Source organism: Pinus tabuliformis, chromosome 1_2 (assembly GCF_031772625.1).
Source record: "Pinus tabuliformis cultivar Carrire ecotype Pingquan chromosome 1_2, CPIR1, whole genome shotgun sequence".
In the NCBI taxonomy this organism is placed as follows: domain Eukaryota; kingdom Viridiplantae; phylum Streptophyta; class Pinopsida; order Pinales; family Pinaceae; genus Pinus; species Pinus tabuliformis.
In genome coordinates this window covers 634,801,155-634,822,365 of record NC_142298.1, presented here as the reverse complement: position 1 = coordinate 634,822,365, position 21,211 = coordinate 634,801,155, and positions in this window count along the sequence as shown.

Here is a 21,211-nt window from a genome sequence, read left to right as displayed (position 1 = left end):
AAGATGACAGTGAGCCTTAAGCTCAAGAATTACGCAACATTAGATGATAGCCAACCTTCAATTGGGAAATTGTGTAGATCATGAGAGGAAACTGAGAGCCATTCAACCCAGAAATTGTGCCAAAGCCTTTCTTCTTAGAAGTTTCTAAGTGCATGAACCAAAGAGTTGCCTCGTTCCTCCCAAAACTGCACAATCTCTCTGGGCAATGCATGGAAGCTTTTCTCGAAAAAGAAAAAATAAAAAAGTGAAGAAGTTGAAGGAAGAGTAGGAGATAAGGAGGAGAGAAAGAGAAGAGAAGCAGAAACAGGAATAAGAACAAAGGCAAGGCATGATGACAAAGAAAACAATACCCATACAGGTTGAGGAGTCATAACAACTGATAGTGGAAGAATAGGGTGAACAGATGCAGGATCAGGAGCTTTCTCTGTAGATTGAGTAACTGATTGAAGTGACAAAAATGGAGTTGGAGTAGGAACCATAGAACGAAGAAAATGACCTTATGTTGTGAGAACCAAAGGTCACCTCTCAGCCTCCACCACCTCCAGTGTTAGAAATAGTCCTGAGCGAGAAAGGAGAAGTTGTTCTCCTTGATGATGATCTGGTCATGGATGTGTACAATCTATCATTTGATGAGTTGCAGAAGAACATTGTATAGGTGTAGAGGAAGCACTTCCCGGGTGATCACACATCACCTACATTAATCAAAGAAAGGGTGATAGTGCTAGACATTAGAAAGCATCAAGCTGCCCTTGTCGATGCTACCTTGGCCTATGTAGGAGAAATGAGCTCAAATGTTAATTTCCTGCTGGCTGAGAATGAACAAATGGCAAAAAACTTGTAATCTGGCAGGAAAGAGGCATAACAAATTCGAGAGCAGAGCACAGTTTCCGCAAATGGAGAGATGAGGAAAGCGATAATCACTGAAGTGTCAATACTTGAGACTACCAAGCGAAAGCTCCATGATGAATTTGTCACCATGAATAAAGTAGTTGTTTGTGTGCATGGCTTACATCAATGGAGCAAAGAGTTTTTTTAAACTCTCGGAAACATACATGCTGCCATCTCCCATGTGCAAGAGTGGACAATGTGGTATAAAGGGGCCCCACTTCACTTACCAAAGAAGATGATGCCACAGGAAGAGCTGGAGAAATAAAAGGTCTAGATGTTGATCCAAAACTATGAGCATATCGCCCCATTCGTTAGCAACATAGAAGCCTCATATGCATGATTGTACAAGAGTTTGGATGTCATGGTGAGAATGCACAAGATCCTGTCAATCAGTTCCCTCACTAAGGCTAGACCTAAGAACCAAGTCCATCTAGAGATCGATGGGTACATGGAGAACTTAAGGCAAAAGGCCACCATGGATGACTTGGAGCTGACTGCACATAACATGCATAAGTAAATTGGTGGTCCTGTCATTGTCAACATCATGCTGCACATGCTTCAGGACAAGTTGGATATAGGTTCCAAGACCATATACCCGAATGCTATGGAGGCAAGAGTCTGCTATCTAAAAGACACCATCAAGCAATTTGAGGACATTTGTAGGTTGTTGAGTTGGTCTTTCCCTAAACTTCGGAGTCATAGTGTTTTGTCTTGTTAGGTTGTCTCTAGCCTATTTTTTGTTACATGGGTACATGTGGAAAATGTAATATTATTTGTAAATATGTTGTAAGTGAAATTCCAAGTGTCATTAGTGTAATGTGAAAGGTCATAATGTTATGTAATGAGTTATATGTAAAGAAGTTGAAGAGTCATGAGGGTAGTCAAAGTGTCACAAACAGGAATGTCAAGGGTCACCCCACCCTTTGTTATAAATAGAACCTCATAACTCATAGAACATGTTTTTGGGAGCGAAGATTTTGGCTAGGCTTAGGCTTAGAAAGGGACTGCGAGTATTGTGACGAGACTTTGCTTCTCCACAATGTAGAGAGAGTATACTTATTTGGAGGAGCAGGTGTTCTTGACTGTAATGTTCCACTATTGGGGCTAGTGGTTGTCAATGATGTATGTATGGATGGAACTTTCACTTATAACAATAATATCAGAGCCAACATGCTTTCATGCGTATGTTTTTATTTTATTTAGACTATTCTAGTTTCTTGAGAAATGTATGTTGTTTAACTTATGCATTTTCTTATGAACTACTTTGTATGCAATTGTACGAATCTTGTTGAATGTGTGTTGTTGGATTAACTCATCACTTTAATTTGTGGACTATTCCACATTTTAGCTTGTGATGTCATTTTGCTCGTGTGTTCCTTTCAAGCTGTGTACTATTACATTATTCTAAGGGGCACACTTCCTTTTCCCCTCCGTGTGTCAGAACCTTCATGCATCACACTTGACTCTCTGCAGGGTCACACACTTGCTCTCACCCAAATTTATCTTACTTTTCTCTATGCGCTACTGCGATTAAGGCATTACACTAACACCAACTGTTGGGGCTCCTACTCCAAATGGTTCGAGGTCTAGTTGGAACTTATTGTCAGGGAGATCCCCTGAATGTTGGTGGGTCCAACACTGTCAACAAAACTCGACAACTTTCAAAATGAATCTTCACTTGTAGAGAAATTGGCATTAGAAGTTGTACAAGATGTCCAACCTTTACATCACTATTTCTACTAGACAAAACTACCATCATTTATGATTGCAGCCCCATGTAACACATTCTTACTTGAGAATTTTTGGGGGGGAAATACTCCAAATGGATTGTTATCCTTCAAGAGTTTGATTTGGAATTTGAAAAATCCAATTCTAAGAAATAATTGGTATTTCCTGAATTGATTTGTGACTTTCACTATATTGAAACAAAAAAAGTGGCAGAAGATTCGATCCTTGATGAATATCTTTTTCTAATCAATTCGTATGATCCCAGATATGGATATATCATTGTTTATCTCCAACCCAAAAAATTTTGGCCATACTTATCACACACTGAACATCATCGAATTCGATACCAAGCTCGAAGATACATTACTATTGGCAATACCCTTTTATTATCATGATGCTGACACTATTTTTCAACGTTGTTTAACACATTAGGAAGCCGTAAGAGTTCTAAATGATTGTCATGTTGGAGAAAATGGTGGTCATATGTATGGGTATGCCACTACCCAAACAGAATTAAGGGCAGGATATTTTTGGCCATCTCTCTTTAAACATTTCATATTGGCAATCCAAAAATTTCATTCCCATTAAATATATCACTATAAGATGCATGCCCCTCCTGCTCCACTTTACCCTGAAGTTATCATTGGCCCTTTTTCTAAATGGGGCATTGACTTCATGACATGTATGTGAAATTTTAAATGATGTTATAGCTATTGGTTATTATTTTCCTATCTGTATATATTATTTGTCTCCTACAATTAACTTGTAACAAATATTTAATAAAAAACTATTGCAACTTCACAAAAAAAATAATAAACCACAAGAACTGAGAAAATTGTGCACACACACACACAAATAATGAACACCAATATTTTTGGACAAATGTCCCTAGAAAAACCCTAAAGGGAAAACTAGTTTTGCAGATGAGGGTTTTAATAAGTAGAAATATTACAATTGGTTATAGTAAAATGGAAAACCTCCAGAAATTATTTTGATCATGTCTTTCCTTGGCCTCCTGGAAGAAATTTGTCCCACTATAACAAATTCAGCCTTCCTCTAAAGCTCGATCTAGCTCACACGTGTGGCCTAGCAGATTAACTAGGCCATCCTAGAAATTCACATTATCTAGGAAAATGAACTCGGCCTCCACTGGAAGATCTTAGATACTACTAGCAAATCAATCCCCTTGTGCAAATCAACCTCATGCCAATTTTCCTTGCTTTGGAATTTCTCTCTCTCCGAGCAATTCACACTATTCACTAGGGTAATTCACACCTCCTACTTGAGCAATTCACACCACTAGAAAGTATTTGGTTTTGGTGCCAAAACTGTCGATTCTTTTCATTCCTATTCCTATAAAATCAATGTCACTCTCCAATAAGTCAAGCCATTGATTTTCAGCCCTTCGAATTTCTAAGTTTCTTTGTGTTTCGTCGTTCAATTCTTTTCGAGTTCTTAGTTTGTGTTGGGTGAGGGACACTGCCATTATTTCTATTTGTTGTGCTCAAGGCTCAAGCATTGATGTTGTTTCTATTCATTAGGTGCCAGGATAGAGGGTTAAGATGCCACTGTTCAGGACCTAGGTAAATACTATTTACTGTACAGTGTAAAATTTAAGGTTTACCATTTTCTCTTATTGGAATTAAATTTTAATTTATTGTGTGTGCATTTTTCATTGTTTAATATGACAATAATAGTGATTCCGGTCACTGTGATCCTTTTTTTCATACTTTAGAAAATTTTTGTTCTGAGTTACTACAATGTATAAGTAAATATTTGGAGTTCAATAAAAATGTTTGTCCTCTTTACTTGGCATACCTCATGTACTAAAATGTGGTAGTCATGAAAATTGTGCAGTAAAAGCATTCACGAAGAGTTTTACATTGATCTTTTGTTCTAATGCTCTAAAGATGGCTTATCCTCATGTCAAAACCTTTCTAGGAAAAATGAAGATTTATCAAAAAAGATTTAGCAATTTTATATATTTTTTTTCTCACAGTTTTCTCAAGTTTGATGCCCCTTGCATTTGAATTGTAATTAGCTTTCTTCAGGTATATAACCTAAATTGAAGCCTTTAATTTTCTATAACAATGACAGTAATGGGAAACCTTCAAGTTGTATGAATCCAGAAGTCACAAGAGCTCCTGTCTGTTTTTAACTTTTTATCCTCTTCCTCCATAGACTGCAACACATGAAAATTTATTGATGCCTATATAAAATTAAAATTCTTAGAAAATAAATCTGAAACTCTACAACTTCTTGCATGACATCTTACCTTCGAAATATGAATCATTTGAAAAATATTTTAAGGTTACGACCCATTTTCAACAGTGACGAGGCAAGAAAATGTTAAGTATATGCATTGTGCAACAATATTGCCTTCATAACCCATCAAGTTGCTTTATATTTGTTTCCTAATTATATGGATGGTGGAGACATGCATGAAAGCTATATGAGTGGTGCATTGAAATTTTAAAGAGAAGATATGAATTTGGAAATAAAAGTCAGGTGATTTGATTTGTTATTTTACAATGTCATTCAGTAGGTAGCTTATGGATTTATGACAAGTTTATGTTGACTATTTAGTATTTATGAACATGTTACTAATGAACCTTACAATAGTTTATTATGGGCTTCTTCCTTGCTAAAAACTAGCATGTTATGGCAAAAACATTGTTTTTAATAGAATATGGGTTCTAAAAGTAGTGCAGCTTGTTATGAAGAAATTGAATCTTCATGGAACACTTTTGTGGGAATGTTGAAAATACATGCAGTCATCCTTTCTCATTTTTAAAGTTTTTATTTTCGGTGGTATGTTGCCTCGTGCATCAACTATCATCTAAATAATTTTGAGTTTATCAACAACCTTATCTACATAAAATACTCGTTTATTGAAAAACACGTTGCTTTTGTTTGATGTCATAATCCACAAAAGTTAATAGTGTGGTGTAAAATTAAAGCACTGTGAAACAAATACCAACTCTAAAGGCAATGGGACTTAAAAGTATTTTAAAATTTATTCTATTATTTGATTTTTGATATCTACCAGGTTAAAATATTATTACATAAGCATTTTTTGATCTGTCCTTTAATTTGTTTTATAATATATATATATATTCATTAGTTTATGACAATATGCAAATTAAATACTAGTATTCTTAGTTTTGCGTTTCTATTATATATGTACATTGTAAAAACTATTTCTTTGTTCCATTTCTCATTTTATTTTTGCATTTTAATGTAATTTTTCAGTATTGATACCATGGATAGAGAGTTGGGCAATGAAAGTGGTAACAACAATAGCAAGATGAGACCCCTACTACCTCCACAAGCTCCACAAGTTCAATAATAGAATACAAAGAGAAAAATAGGTACCCACAAGAAATCAAGCAACATTTCCAAGAATCCCTTAATGAAGTTCATGGAAAAAATAACACAAAACAAGGAAAAAAAAAGTGGCAGTTGTGAAGAATGGGAATGCACTAATTTGTGTGACCATGTTTTTAAGGGTAGCTATACAAGAGTATGGCATCATCTTTTGGGCATACTTGGGTTAGGAGTGAAGGGTTGCACCTGTAACCTTGAAAAGAGAATGGAGATGACTAAGCTTCACATGAAAGAAAATGGAAACAATGAACGTGATAATATCACTGTATCTCCTAATAATAAGAGAGGTAGACATGAAGACTCATCCCAATGTATGAATGAATAAAGTCACATCCAAATTGAGACTACTGAAAGGAGTTCTAGCACTATGAGGACTAGTGTAAGTGAATCCATTAAAAATATTTACAATGTCTTGCATAAGGATGAAGCAAATGATGTCATACCATATTTTTTTATGGCAAATGGAATTTGATTTATTGCTACTCGTTCACCATGCTATAAATAAATGGTGAGAAAAATCATAGCTGTAGGGACAACATATGCACCCTCGGGGTACAACAAAATGAGGACTTCATTATTAGATAGAGGGGTGACAATAATGCATGGAATTATGGAGGACTCAAAAAATCTTGGGTTCATTCAAGTTGTTCAATTATCATGGATGGTTAGACAGATATGCAACAAAGATCTTTGTTGAAATTTATTGTCACATCACCAGAAGGGCCTTATTTTTTAAAAGAAATTGATTGTAGTGGAAAAACTAAGGATGTTACTTTCATGTTTGAAATGTTGAAGGATGCAATTGATGAGATTGGTCCTTCAAATGTGCTACATGTCATCACAGATGCAACACCTATTTGTAGAGCAACGAGGTTAATGATCCAAATTCCATATAGGCATATCATTTGGACTCCTTGTTGTGTACATTCCCTTTGCAATCTCTTAAAAGACATTGGTAAAATCTAGTGGATTGCAAAAATAATTTTAGATGCGAGGGATGAAAAAAAGTTCATCTGCAACCCCCATGCTTCCTTGGCAATTTATAGGATGTATTCAAAGAAGCATTTTTTGAAACACGCGGAAACAAGATACGCCACATACTTTATTTTTCTTGAGCGCATGGTTGAGGTCTATGCATCTTTACAATCCATTGTTGTTTCTTCATAGTGGGATGCATGGACTGAGTCGAAGTCATCTCAAGTGAAAAAGATAAGATAAATTCTTCTTAACGAGGATTGGTGGGTTGAATGTAGATATGTTTTCTCTTTCACAACGCCAATTGTGGAGTTGACCAGGTATGCTGATTCAGATTCTCTTGCTTTTGGAGAAATATATGAAAGTATTGTTACAATGGTGGGAAAGATAATGCACATCATTTGCTAAATAAACCCTTCTTTGGAGTTTTTTTAGGAAATCCACAATATGATAGAGAAAATATGGCTTAAACTCAATACCTCCCTTCACATGGCTTCATATGCCCTTAATCCAAAGTGGTATATGGAAAGAAAAAATATAATTATTTCCATTGATGTTGAAGAGGCAAAACCACAGGGTATTCACTCAATAAACCTTCGACATATCATGTGCATTAGTGGAATATTAAACAATACCCTTAATTTAAATACATATTGGAAAATACCTTTAAAAATCACATTATATAAACCCTTACTGATACTAACCCAATACAGCTTCCCAATTTAAAAACTTGCTACTTTCACTAGATATTGTAGGTATCCATTTTTACATTAACATTTCTTATACCCCTTTATATTTTTTCATTAAATTTGAGCTCCATTTTTTATACCTTCCAATATAAAAACCTTTTACCCCCTATTATATATTCAATATATTATGTCATTTTTCCTCAATATATATTCTCCAATATGAATGCACGTGGCATGGTATTTCTCCCCTAGTGAAGCCCCTATGGGTAAAGCAAGGGTTTTTTATGCTATAACTAAGATGTATATTGTTGATGAAGCAAGTGTGAGACGAGAGCAATTTATTGATTTTGGTACATTAAGCACTTCTGCATCTAGCCAAGATGCAAAGAGGGACAACAAGAATTATTCTCAGAAGAAACCCCTTGGATGGTGGAGAATGTATGGGGGGCAGGTCCCAGAGCTTTGAAATCTTGCTTCACGCTTGCTATCTTAGGTTGCTAGTTCCTCAATTGCTGAAAGGAATTGGTCCACTTATAGTTTCATACACTATGTTAAGAGGAATAAACTTACCTCTAAGAGAGAGGAGAAACTTGTTTATGTGCATAGTAGTCTTTGACTTTGTTCAAGGAAGCTACCAAATATTTAGAAGGACCTGTTGCATGATGGGATGTGAATGTTGAAGATGTTGCCCAAATTGACGACGATGATGACAATCCTTTACCAAATGCAAGATTGGTTGGCATACCTTTAGATGACATTGTTGCATTTGATAATGATGATGATGATGATGTTGATCCAATACCTAGTGAGGCTCAAGCTTTATATGGATCTCCTTGATGCTGAAGATCGTACTATATGATCATCTTAAGATTTGTATTTTTGTTGCTATATTTTGGCTCTTGAACATTTTGAATTATGTACTACTTTAGGCTTTTTCCTTTTTAATTTTTTTCTAGTATGAACATCAATATGATTTGGGTGGCTTTTAGTTTTGGTTTTAACTTTTTATGGTTGTCTCTTGAATCATTTAAAAATTAAATTTGATATGTACATTTAATATTTACACTTTATTTTAAAAAGTAATAATAATATATATTAAATTTTAAATTTTGATATATTATATTATTGTCGCTCCCAATTTGACGTTCCCTGTAAGTTTGGGCAAAGATTCTAGCCATACCGAATACTTGCTCCCACGTACCCAAAGTACCCATGTACCAAAAACATAAGGAAATTGTATTGTATTCACAAACATTTTCGAGAGAATGTGTAATGGAATCCTCCGATCGAGGGTCAACATTTCACTCATGTAAACAACATTTCCCAATGCATTGTGCAAAAATGTTCAGGACTTCCATTGATAATCAAAACAATAGTAGCATCAATGACAAGTGTTAGAAGAATTCCTAATGAATGGGAATTGACCTTGGATCATTTAAATCAAGCAGAGCCCATAACCAAGAGTGTTATGCCTCTATTAGGTTAAGTTACGATGCTTTGTCTGATCCTCTCAAGCATTGTTTCCTTTAATTTTCTGCCTTTCCTCCAAATACTCAAATAAATACAGAACACCTAGAATATTTTTGCATTGTGGAAGGATTCATTTCTATTTCCATCAAAGAGGCACAAGAAGAAACATATGAGGTAGCATTCTCTTATATGGACCAACTACTTGGTCGATGCCTACTAGAAGGTTCACTTACTGGTAGAGATGGGTGAATAAAATACTATAAAATGGATGATTTTTTGCATGAATTTGTGATGTGGAATCTCAAAAGGAAACCAAGTGTTTGATAAAGAATGGACAAGGCTTGAAAAATTTACTCTTGAATCAGTGTCATGTCATATGTAGAATTTCTCTAGTTAAAAATTTTATATCTAAAATTGAGTTACCCATGCCATGTACAGGTCTTCGCACTCTTTTGATATGTAATAACATCAAGCTTACATCAATATCTCCAAGTTTTTTTGATAATCTAAAATATCTCACTATCTTAGATTTAAGTTATACTTCTATAGAGTGATTTCCAATGTCCATTGGGAATTTAAGATGTTTGAAGTTTTTGAATTTATGAGAAACAAATAAACGTCCAACCCCTACCCAAGTTTTTGAATGGTCTCAAGCACCTCTAATTTATTGATGTTAGCGGTTGCCAACATATGAACAACCGAAATTTGGGAATTGAAAAACATAAATTTATGACATATCTAAATGTAAAGGGATTCAACAACTTGAAGTCGTTTTGCAGACGTTGAAGGACGCTCTAATATTCAAAAGGGACCAGTTAAGAGAAGCTAATGCAACCTTGTAATGGACGCATCTCAAAGAATTGACCCTTCTACAACACCTATCACTTACAATAGATGCTCAACCATCATCAGAATCACAAGGTGGTCATATCGGTCTCGAGGGGACTTTTGGGGGCATAACAAATATGTGGACTCTCTCTTTCAGAAATACTAGTTCCTTTAGCATCAGTCTCGATCTTTCGGATGAGATGAAATGTATGGTACACCTTGAGGTTTTTTGTCTCTACAATTGCACGGTGCCAAAATGGATGTTTGAGCTTTAGAACCTCATGGTGCTTGTGTTAGAAGGTGAGAACTCTAGTGTAGAGGAGTATAAATACCTGGACACAATAACTAATCTAAAATAGCTATGCATGTCACATAACAATAGGTGTGATTAGTTTCTAAGGGAGTTTGGAGAACCAACAACATTTCCCCAACTAGAAAAGCTCATCATAAAAGACTTTCACTCTTTGAAAAATTTTGACGGAGTAATGCCAATGTTGAAATATTTGTAATTGGAGAATTGCAAGCATCTGGAACAAATGCCCCAAGCATTATAGAAGCTTATGAGTCTTAGAGAAATAGAAGTGGAATGCTACACAACATGGACAGACGACTTCTGGAGCGGAGTCGAACGTGATTCTACTTGGAAAAATTTTAACAAGCGCAAGATCAAATTGAGAATAGACAATTATAAAAGATTTGTTGAGAGGAAGATTGAGAATGACAACAAGCTAAAATCCGGACAAAGTGTCGGCATAAAGTATTCAAGGTAATCATCAATGGGGTTCTACTGATAATCTGGTAAGTACTGAAATGGTAGAAACGTTACAACTTGCATTCTTGTAATGTCACATAATAATAATAATAATAATAATAATAATAATAATAATAGATGAAATAATATTAATATATAAATAAATAAAGCAATAAATAATAAAGAAAAGACAATAAGAGTAAATAAATAATAAATAACGAAAAAAAAAAGATAATAATAATAAATAAATAATAAACAAATAAGAAACTGAAGTCATGAATAGATAAATATAAAAACAAACTATAAAAATTAGTAAGAACAAATAAAGTTAACAAAAGTAAAAAGGAATAAAATAAACAAAATTAAATTAAGAAAAAAATTGATTTAACTAAAATTTAAGACAAAAAAATAAAAGTTGGCATGTTAACACATGGATTGTGTGCATGTGGATCCTTGATCAATACCCTTCCATTTTTGGAACATTTTGTTCTTTTTAACGAATGAAATGGGAGATCAGAAGCATTCATTTTTTTAGGTGGAGAATGCTTAGAGACAAAGGAAACCCTAGCAGTGTCAGTTGATTGAGGGCTCAAGGGTGGCCAGTTGTAGAAAGAATTTGTGCAACTCCGCCTACTGTTGGGTGGAGAGTCGTCCCCAATTTTTTTTTGTAGTCAGTGTGATTCAAATATTGCCACAACTCCATAATCAAAAGTAAGACACATCTTTGGTCTACAGGTAAGTATTTGTTGCTCATGGGTTTCAAAAATTTTAGGTTAAATCTATTGATTGTTTTGTGTCAATTATTAATAGCACTATTTTATGTAATTAATTTGTAGATTTTAATTTTAAATTATTACATATGGTATCATAGCAAGGCTCAAACACTGTAAACCTTAAAGTTACTTAATATCATTAAAATTATTAGAATATTCTATAATTAATTTGAAAATTATTTATATTTAGTTAAAATAATAAATAGTTTTTAAAATTTAAAATTGGTCATCTAATATTATTGAGGAATCCATCCATTTATAAGTGATTTTAGAGTTAGGTTAAACTTGCGAGAAACATAGTGAACCGGGCATGGTTAAGACTTGATGGAGGAAAGTTTCTAAGGGTTAACCACATACGTAAAGTAGTGAATTTACAATTCCGAGACCATTGAAATGTACATATTAATGTGTTTAATCGAAAAACACACATTGAAATTCACATATTAATGTTTGTAGTATTTGGAAATAATTGTGTATCTTTGTGATAAGGAGGGTTATATAAAAGAATGGAGGTAGAGGAATTGTCTGGACGGTTAAAAGTGGTTGGAATCTGGGTTGAAAATTTTCAAATTTTTTTGTAAAAGTAGTGTTTGAATCATGTTTTTGATGGTGGAAATAGATTTAGCATCATCAAAAACGTCGAAGGCACCTAAAATTTTGAAGTTTAACAACTATAACTTAGATTTACAAAATTCCTTACCAGATTTTCTCAAAATAAGACCGAAATTTCCATAACTATCAAAGGCAAAAAAAATAGTCTCGTTAGTACGGCTAAAAGAATTCACGAAAAGGTGCTTTGATTTTATAATTGGTGGTTCCTATTTTGACTTTTGGTCTATAGTGTGTTCAAAAACAGTTGGCACTCAATGAAAACATGCAATGCGTTAAGGTGAGCAAGGTGCACGTTGTAAATTGGCACGGTGAGTGTTTTATGCACCAAACTCTATTGAGCTATTTTAGAACTACCCCTTGACCCCACCAGCTAATAGGAACTAGAGACTACCAAGGGTCCCACCCCTTGGACCATGCAACACATGTTGCTCATCGCAAAGTTGGGGACCACGACTACCCTAGTTGGAGGCTGATTCAAACGTAGGGTACTTTCTAGCATGCATGATATTTTTCACTGAATATCCATGGTTTTGATCATACCTTTGCCTTCGTTCCGAAAATACAATTTTGTAAAAGCTTAACCCACACAGGGGTATGTGCGCAAATCCACACACATTCAACCAGTGGAAAAGGATTCCTGATATGGCCTTCCCTTCTATAAAATTGACAATTCGTATCCTTTTATTTTAATATCATTTATTAATTTATATGGTAAGTTAATTTTTCAGTCGTTGATCAATAATAACATGACTTCATGTACATAGGATAACCACATTATACCGTTTAATATTGTAAAAATCTATTCAAATATTCTCTTTTCAAATATCGTGAAAGTTATATTGAGTTTCTTGGGCTTGAGTTTCTATGTCTTCCATCTTTAGTTAATAATTTTGCATCCAATAGGTTATGTTATGTATTATATAATGATTTGTATGACATGGTGTGTGATGATTATCTTTCCTCTGTATGGGTGGTGGATACGTTTTCAACATAGTCAAAGATAACAGCATTATAGGTTTTCGGATTTTGCAACCATCCAAGGGACAATGGATGCTCGAAACTTTTAAATTCACTAGGTTTCCTCTAAATTTGTGAAATCTCCTATATCAATTTTGAAGTTTAAAGCCACCTCATTGTCAGGTGTTTTTTTAAACTGAACCTAATTATTGACTAAAACTAGCTAGAATGAACACATAATTAACTATGTTTTGTTAACTTGATTGTTGAGCGTAACCCCTTTATATATATATATAATATGTTAACATTAGTAACATCTTTGTGACAATGTTCACTTTTCATACAGCATGGTTAATATTATATATACGATTTTAAGTGTAAGTATACATATTTAATACCTTAATCTTAGTTTTAACTTTTTAATGTGGTGTAATGAAGTTTAGGTTCATTTAAATATAAACATAGTTAATACTATATATAAGTTTTCTATATGCAAGTATACATATTTAATATTTTAATCTTAATTTTGATTTTCAATGTGGTTTAATGAAGTTCAGATTTATTTTATTTAAAGGGTGTTTAACAGACGAGGGTTAAGATGGACAAGGAAGTCTTTATGATGAAGGAAGTTGTTGTTGATAGAAATTTAAGATATTGTTTATTTGTAGAAAATCACAAGTGGTTTCTATCATGAATGTGAAAAGAGAAGCATCTCTAAGTGATGGCAAGAGAAGAATATTTTTACTTTTTTTTATGTTGATAGAGAAATTAGGTAGAACTATAAGGGAATTATGATGGTGGCTAAAGTCAATAAGATTGTGAGAAGAACTTGGGCCATCCTCACCATAAGGGAAACTTAATGTAGTTGATATGATATATTTTATCTATCTAGATCATTGTTTTAGGTCACCATACACTAGTACAATGGGGCCAAAATCCAATGACTATTCATTGGATATGTGACATATTGGTGTTGGCTATCTGACACATTAGAGTTAAGCAACTCGTTGTTGGCATCGTGTCAAAATAGTGGACACTTTGTTAAGCGTCAAATAATCGATGGGCTGACGTTGAATATCCGACACCAAAAATGACCGAAAATGCCATTAAAAATCCTACACTTTGAGGTTGGTTTTTCGATGCCCGCATGCATCAGATATGCGATGGGGAAAACGTCAGTGGAAATGCCCACTTTTTTCGGATACGCGATTGGAAAACGTCAAATATCCTCTGCTTTAGACGGAAAATGATGACACTGTAATGTTCGATATTCAATGCCTTATTACTCGAGTCCGACGGGACCCGACAATTTGTTTTTTCGGTATGGAGTAGCAATTTCGATGGTTAGGCATCCAATATGCGACAAGAAAACATTGAATATCCTCTACCCTAGATGCCAAAAATGACGACACTTTTCCATCGTATATTCGACAACTTATTACTCTAGTCTAATGGAAGCATCTCACGTTTTATTGTTGGATTATTGATGGTAGATCAAGTTTTTGCGGCGAGAGTTTTATATCTCTAACGCTTCGTTCCATCGATAGAGCATTGAATATCCCATGGTTGTCATGTAGGATAAGAGTTGGATATTCAACGGTTTCCAAGTACCGTCAAATATCCGATGGTTTTTTTTTTTTTCTTTTTTCTTTTCTCCCCGATAGCTCCCAGATTTCCCTATTTTCTAATCCCTATTTCTAATTTTTTTTAGCTGAACATTCTTAAATACATAACTATATTTACACTAGCTAGTGCAATGGGATACTTCAATGCTCACACATCCAATATTTATTGCACAGGGGCTTCACTGGGGGATAAATACAATACTACGTGCATTCATATTGGGGGATATATATTGAGAAAAAATGATATAATATATTTAGCATATAATATGGGGTAAAGGGTTTTTTTATTGGTAGGTATAAAAAATGGAGATCAAAGTTAATGAAAAAAAATAAAGGGGTATAAAAAATATTAATGAAAAAATGGATACCTACAATATTTAGTGAAAGTAGGGTTTTTTTAATTGGGAAGGTGTATTGGGGTCGTATCAGTACGGGGTTAAATAATGTTTTTTTTAGAGGTATTTTCCAATATGTAGTCAAATTAAGGGTATTGTTTAGTATGCCATGAATGCACGTGATATGTTTGAGGTTCACTAAGTTAAGCCCCCATGATTTATTGTAATTGGCTAGGATCTTGCCCAAAACTTTGAGAGTGATACATCGCACTATAGTGATGGAGGTTTCCAATGGTGGCAAGGGTTTGCATGTATCAATCACAATGCCTTGTATTGAGGTGAGAAATCTGAGAGGACAAATGTAGTTGGCTTCATAAGCTTCTTGATTAAATCATTTGAGAGTGATAGGAGAAAATGCACAATCCCCTAGTGTCAATCCTAAATTCTTGGCTAAAATTGTATCATTCTTACCTTGGAGTTTGGATTGCTAAGCTGTTTGATTGGAGATCCTATTTTTGAGAAAGTCACAAAGAATTCAATGTAGGGATATAGGCCCAAAGTTTAGACATTGGTCTTCTTGGTGTTCACATAAATGTTTTATTTGGAAATTGGAATTAGAAAGATGCAAAAGTTGGTACTAATTTTGAAAACGTATTTCTTACCTGTAGATGAAGAATACACACGCACACACGCATTCACGCACACACACACACACACACACACACGCACACACACACACACACACACACACACACACACATATAAGGAAAAAATGTAATTTACAAAAACTGGTGCTCCCCAATGACATTCTCTGTGACTACACATGTAAGATATAACTCTTTAACATGTTTCCTACTAGCATACTCTAGGACAATAGGGACATGTTGGGATGAGGCTCACAAGGGATACTAGTAATCAAGCTTCAAGCTACATTGGTTATCTCATCTTCATGGAAATAGAGGCAATGCAAACATGGTAGGATAATCTTCCTAGATTGGCAAGAAAATGTTCTACATATCACATGTGCAATTCTTCATCAAACAATAGTCCTTCATTATACTGAATCAAATGGCGATTGAATTTATTTCTTGCTATAGTACATTTTGTTTACATTTCTGATTTGCCTCCACAACATCAAAATTTTATTATGTTTAGTGAAAAGTTAAAATATTACTCACCTTGACTTCTTTTCTTTGTGCTTCCAAGTGCATCCGATGTTCCTAACTACCTTATTATATGTTAGAAACCTGTAAATCCATGACACTCTTAAACATATCTTCTATAAATGCCTTGTACCTTCTCTGACTAAATGAGATTCTAGGAAGAGGATAGGGAGAAGTGTTGGAAACCAATGTGGGAGGGACCCTACTGGGAGTAGAATCTGGTGGATGGAATTCAACGTCTTATACTTTTCTCTGGAAAGGTATAGTATAAGCTTAGTGAAGAGAGGGAGAGAGCAAATGTAAAGGATGTTGTTATTTAGCCACACCATCCAAATAATTTCAGTATCTAACTTTCTCTCTCTCGCAACACTAGGTAGAACATAATAAAATCCAAAAACATAGCATGAGTGTCAATTGTATTATGAAAATTAAAAGAATGTATAACAGATCAATCTCTCTCTCAATATCTCCCATATTACACTGAGAATAACTTTGTACCTAAAAATTGGCACCAGACATCCATTGTAGTCATTAGTAAACACTCTTAAATTTCCTTGCATGTCTCACCCAGTTAGGCTCCAAACGTGGGACTTATAAAATTTGACTTATACAACAAGATGCCCCTAAGATCATGGTATTTAGGAGCTTAATACCTTAGAACCATATGAACTTAGTAAGCCTTATTCATTGAATCGAAGCCATGTGAGATGAGAACCAAGGCTTAAAGGAATCCTACCAGAGACATGGCATGTCTTTTCAGAAATGCAATACACAGTAAAGATGAGAACCTAGATACAAAGCCAAAGTAAGATGCAAATTGATGTAGAACATGAAATTATATAGATACTATTAAGTAAAAACACACACCAAACAAATTGATTTTATAATTTCTTGATATAAGCTTTACCTAAACTCCAGATAAAAAAGGATTTGAAGCATGTGATACAACAACAAATAAAATAGGATTTTAATAATGTAATACAACAACAAGGAGGTTCTCATGCCCTGTTGTAGTGACTATTGGCCCATCCAAAGAAAGAACAAATTTCTGTGACAAAACACAATATATAAATTATATAGACTATACCCTACCAATTATCAAAGTAATAAGGACCTCACAACTACAAGAAATATAAGGACAACAAAATCTAGGTCAAGATGAGTTGTAGTGTGATCCTGCATAAGGAACGAGGATAGAATCTGTCATTTAGAACATATGTTGTAATCAATGAAAGGTTTGAATTTGGTTTGATTGATGTCTTATCTCAATTCAAATTCAATGGCATAATCTGTCTTGTATTTCCTTATTTCTCTGTTGCACATGCTTTAATCATCATCTTACATCTCTTGGTGTAAGTCATGCTCCTAGATTTCTTGAACTAGGGCATGTTGCACTAATGATCATCATTTATATTAAACATAGCTATTAGCATATCACTAGGAGATGATACCACTTCATGGAGCAGTGGTCTCAATGAGGATAAGATTAATCTATGGTAGTTAACATCCTATTGTTGCAATTCAAGCTGATTAGGAAAGAAGGAATCCTTTGTCACATGATGATAAATCCTTTTATGTTTAACATATTTTTAAAGAAAGAATGAAAAGAAGATGCATGTTCACACTAATGATTAAATGGGATTATCTGGACTAGATGGTGGGTACTAGGATTATCTATTCGATGGAGATATAAGGTACAAATTTGTGAATGTCTTTTCTCAATATTATAAACTTAATCTCAAATAACAAAATAGAAGTTAACATCTACAACATATCCCTATATAAAACAACAATGTAATCAATATCAACCCAAACTTGCAAGCCACCCTCTTAAAAAACTAGAAGGAAATTGAGACTTATCACTACTGCAACCCACCCTGAACTAAGAGAAATAGATTTAACCTCCTCTTCCACTGGAAATCGCATGGACGACTGGATCAACAAAGAAAATATATTAACTAACTTAACTAGTGACTAGCTACTTAACCACTTTCATGACTATAGTAAAGAGAAGTTGCATACGTCACTACTATTTGCCCAACCACTGGAAGGTCGATACATAAGTGTACGAGGATTATTCTCGCCCTTCTAAGGACTCCCAAAAGCAATCCCACTTTCATTGAGGGAGGCCATGGTGAAACCAAAATAGTCAGTCATGGAGGGCACATGAAAACCTCTCCCTATATCATGGAAGTCAACCTATAGTAGAAACTTTGAGTGAGCGAACATATTTTATACTCTAAAAGATCAAAATCACTATGGGGCACAAATATCTAAATAAGTAAATATTACAAGAATTTTTGCAATGTAGATTCAAATTTCTTAGACATATAACTATGCTATGAAACAAAGTATATTTGATACATGGCTCACCTCTATTAGGATTTTGCCCCTTTTTTTCATTAAGTTAATAATGAATCCCTATTGCATAACCATAGAATTTCACTCTGCTATGAGAAATATCCTCTATTTTTCTTAGTTATCACGATGATAGGTGTTTCAGGTGCAAATAAGAGATCTGGTCAACATCATTATCATGCATGGTGGTTCTCCTTGTTTCTTCTCTCCTTCCAAATGTGAATGTGTTCATCGGCGCATGGTAGACCAACAAAATAGAATTATTACTTTTCATTATTTATATTATATATTTTCACCAAGGATTTTATATCCCTTCACATAGTAGAAATTTCTCCCCCTCTCATCGATCAGGTAGGTTTTCCAAGTAGATTTTCATGATATTTTAGTACAAGTTGCCAAAGACTGTAGTTTTATAAATTATTTAAAATCCTCATTTACCCCACCCTATTGAAATATTTTTATCGTTTGGTCACTCACATAGACAATTATAGAGAAATTAATTTTGCAAGAAGATGGCCCATGCATGCCAGATGGTACACTTCCCACTTAGAAAAATAATTTGCAATGATGTCACTAGAATAAGTACATATATACATCTAATAGATCAAGCCTGAGAAAGTATGTGATAACCTAACAATTTACACAAGTAAAAGACAAGAAATCCCCCCCCCCAGATCAAGCATAGCCTATGTTTTCTCTTTTAGTAATCACCCACTCTATCTAGCTAGAAATTGAGAGCAAAGCTTTAAACCCAACTTCAATCTAGTGGGGTAAAAAGCTTCATTTATGTAAAATGAATTACGCAAAGGAAACACACTCACATTCATTACCATGATAAAAGGTATCACCCTAGATAGAAGGGTTGGTCCTTCATCTAACTTCATTAGAAGGATCCTATCTAATAACCTATAACAACTCCTATATCCTTCCCTAACCTATAGTCAAGCAAAACAAGTGGTAACATCTCTCAGATAGTATCATTGTTTGAAGTGTCTCACATCATGAGAATTTCTTGAAGCAATCCTTGAGGAACTTGTAGGTATGTTATACAAATATGTTGTGAAACTAGAAAGCCCTAACTAGAGGGTAGAATACATAACAATCATAGAACATTGTATAATGTTGAAAGGTTATCTTGTAGATCACCTTGAAAAACATCTTGGTTTGATGATTGCATTTGGAGAATATCATGAAGTTGTAGTACCTTTAGAGGAAGTCCATGGCCTTGGCATATTTGTATTTTTCACTTTTTAAAGAAGGAAGAAGACCATGACATCAATGGAAGAAGCAACACCTTGGATTGTGAAGAAGGCCTCATAAAAAGGCATTAGCTCTGATGTTTTTGGAAACAATGGAAATATTGTAGCAATTATGGAAGTTAAATATGGTAGGATTTCAACAATCATGGTTGACTAAAGTATGTTTTCATAAGGTATGTCCGTTTGCATAGTCGAAAGGTTTGTTTTTTTTATTGTGTTGGAATTTTTCAATGGATGTTTTGATCATAAGGTTTGTAGAGTTCATCTTTGGAATCTAGTGATTACAAACCTTAGATGATGTTTAATGAAGTAGAAAAACCCTATCAAGTAAGAAAACCCTAACCCTAATTTGATAAAAAACCTTTCTCTTGACTTCTAAGGGTTTTTAGTCTTCATAACGGCCATTCATTTTTGTAAAATAAATCCTTATTCATACTTAGAAACCCTAGTCAAGAAAGAAACCCTAATTGTAATATATTTGTTCCCTCATAAGAAACACTAGATTTTGGTTTTTAGAGTTTGTAGGTAGCCTATGGTAAATGGAAAATACTAGAAATAATGGAATTGGATTTGAGACTCAAACCCTAGGATTGATGTTTCAAAAGGAAATATCATGAAATTTAGGTTTTGAATCTGAAACCCTAGAATTCTTCTTCTCTAATATTTATTGAAAACCCTAGAGTGACAACCATGTTTTCATGCACCCCGAGGATTATCTTAGGATAAAAGAACATGTACATTGGAATTTGAATGATGATTGGGGTCATGCAGCTACAGTACATTCCAACATATGAACAATTAGTTGATGTAATCTATTCAACAAGAAGTTAGTTTTAGGAGCATTCTCTGATTGGTGGATGTGTTGATCTCTTCCTGGAATTTGGATCTTTGTTTTAGTTTAGAGGGAGAGATCAAGTACCATGGACCTTCCGGTGATAGTAATTCAGAGCACATCTTGGCCATCCCATTGATGATGTCTGGATCCCGGTGAGGGAGGGTATCATTGGTCTTGTGGAGCTCTAACCTTGGATATGATACCTAGATCCCTATGGGTTGGTGTTAGGGTTGAAGCCTGATGGTACCTATAGTGGCATATGCCTAGATAACACCTTAGTCCTAATAATGTCTTAGATCCTTAAAGAGTGTATGGCACTAGAATCCCTTAGTTGGATGAATTTTATTAGTCTCATTGACATTTGAATCTTTGATGTGAAAATACCTTGGCAATTATGATATCCCTAGCATTTTGTATGTTGATTCTCTTCTTATAAGAACTTTTTAGTGGAGTATTGTCCTTGTACTGGTTTGATAATTATGAATACCTCCCTAGTTAAGAGGGAGTGTTAGAAATTGTAATTAGTTTTGGCCTTCATAATTATTTTTTATTTCATGATGTAATTATGTATTATCAAA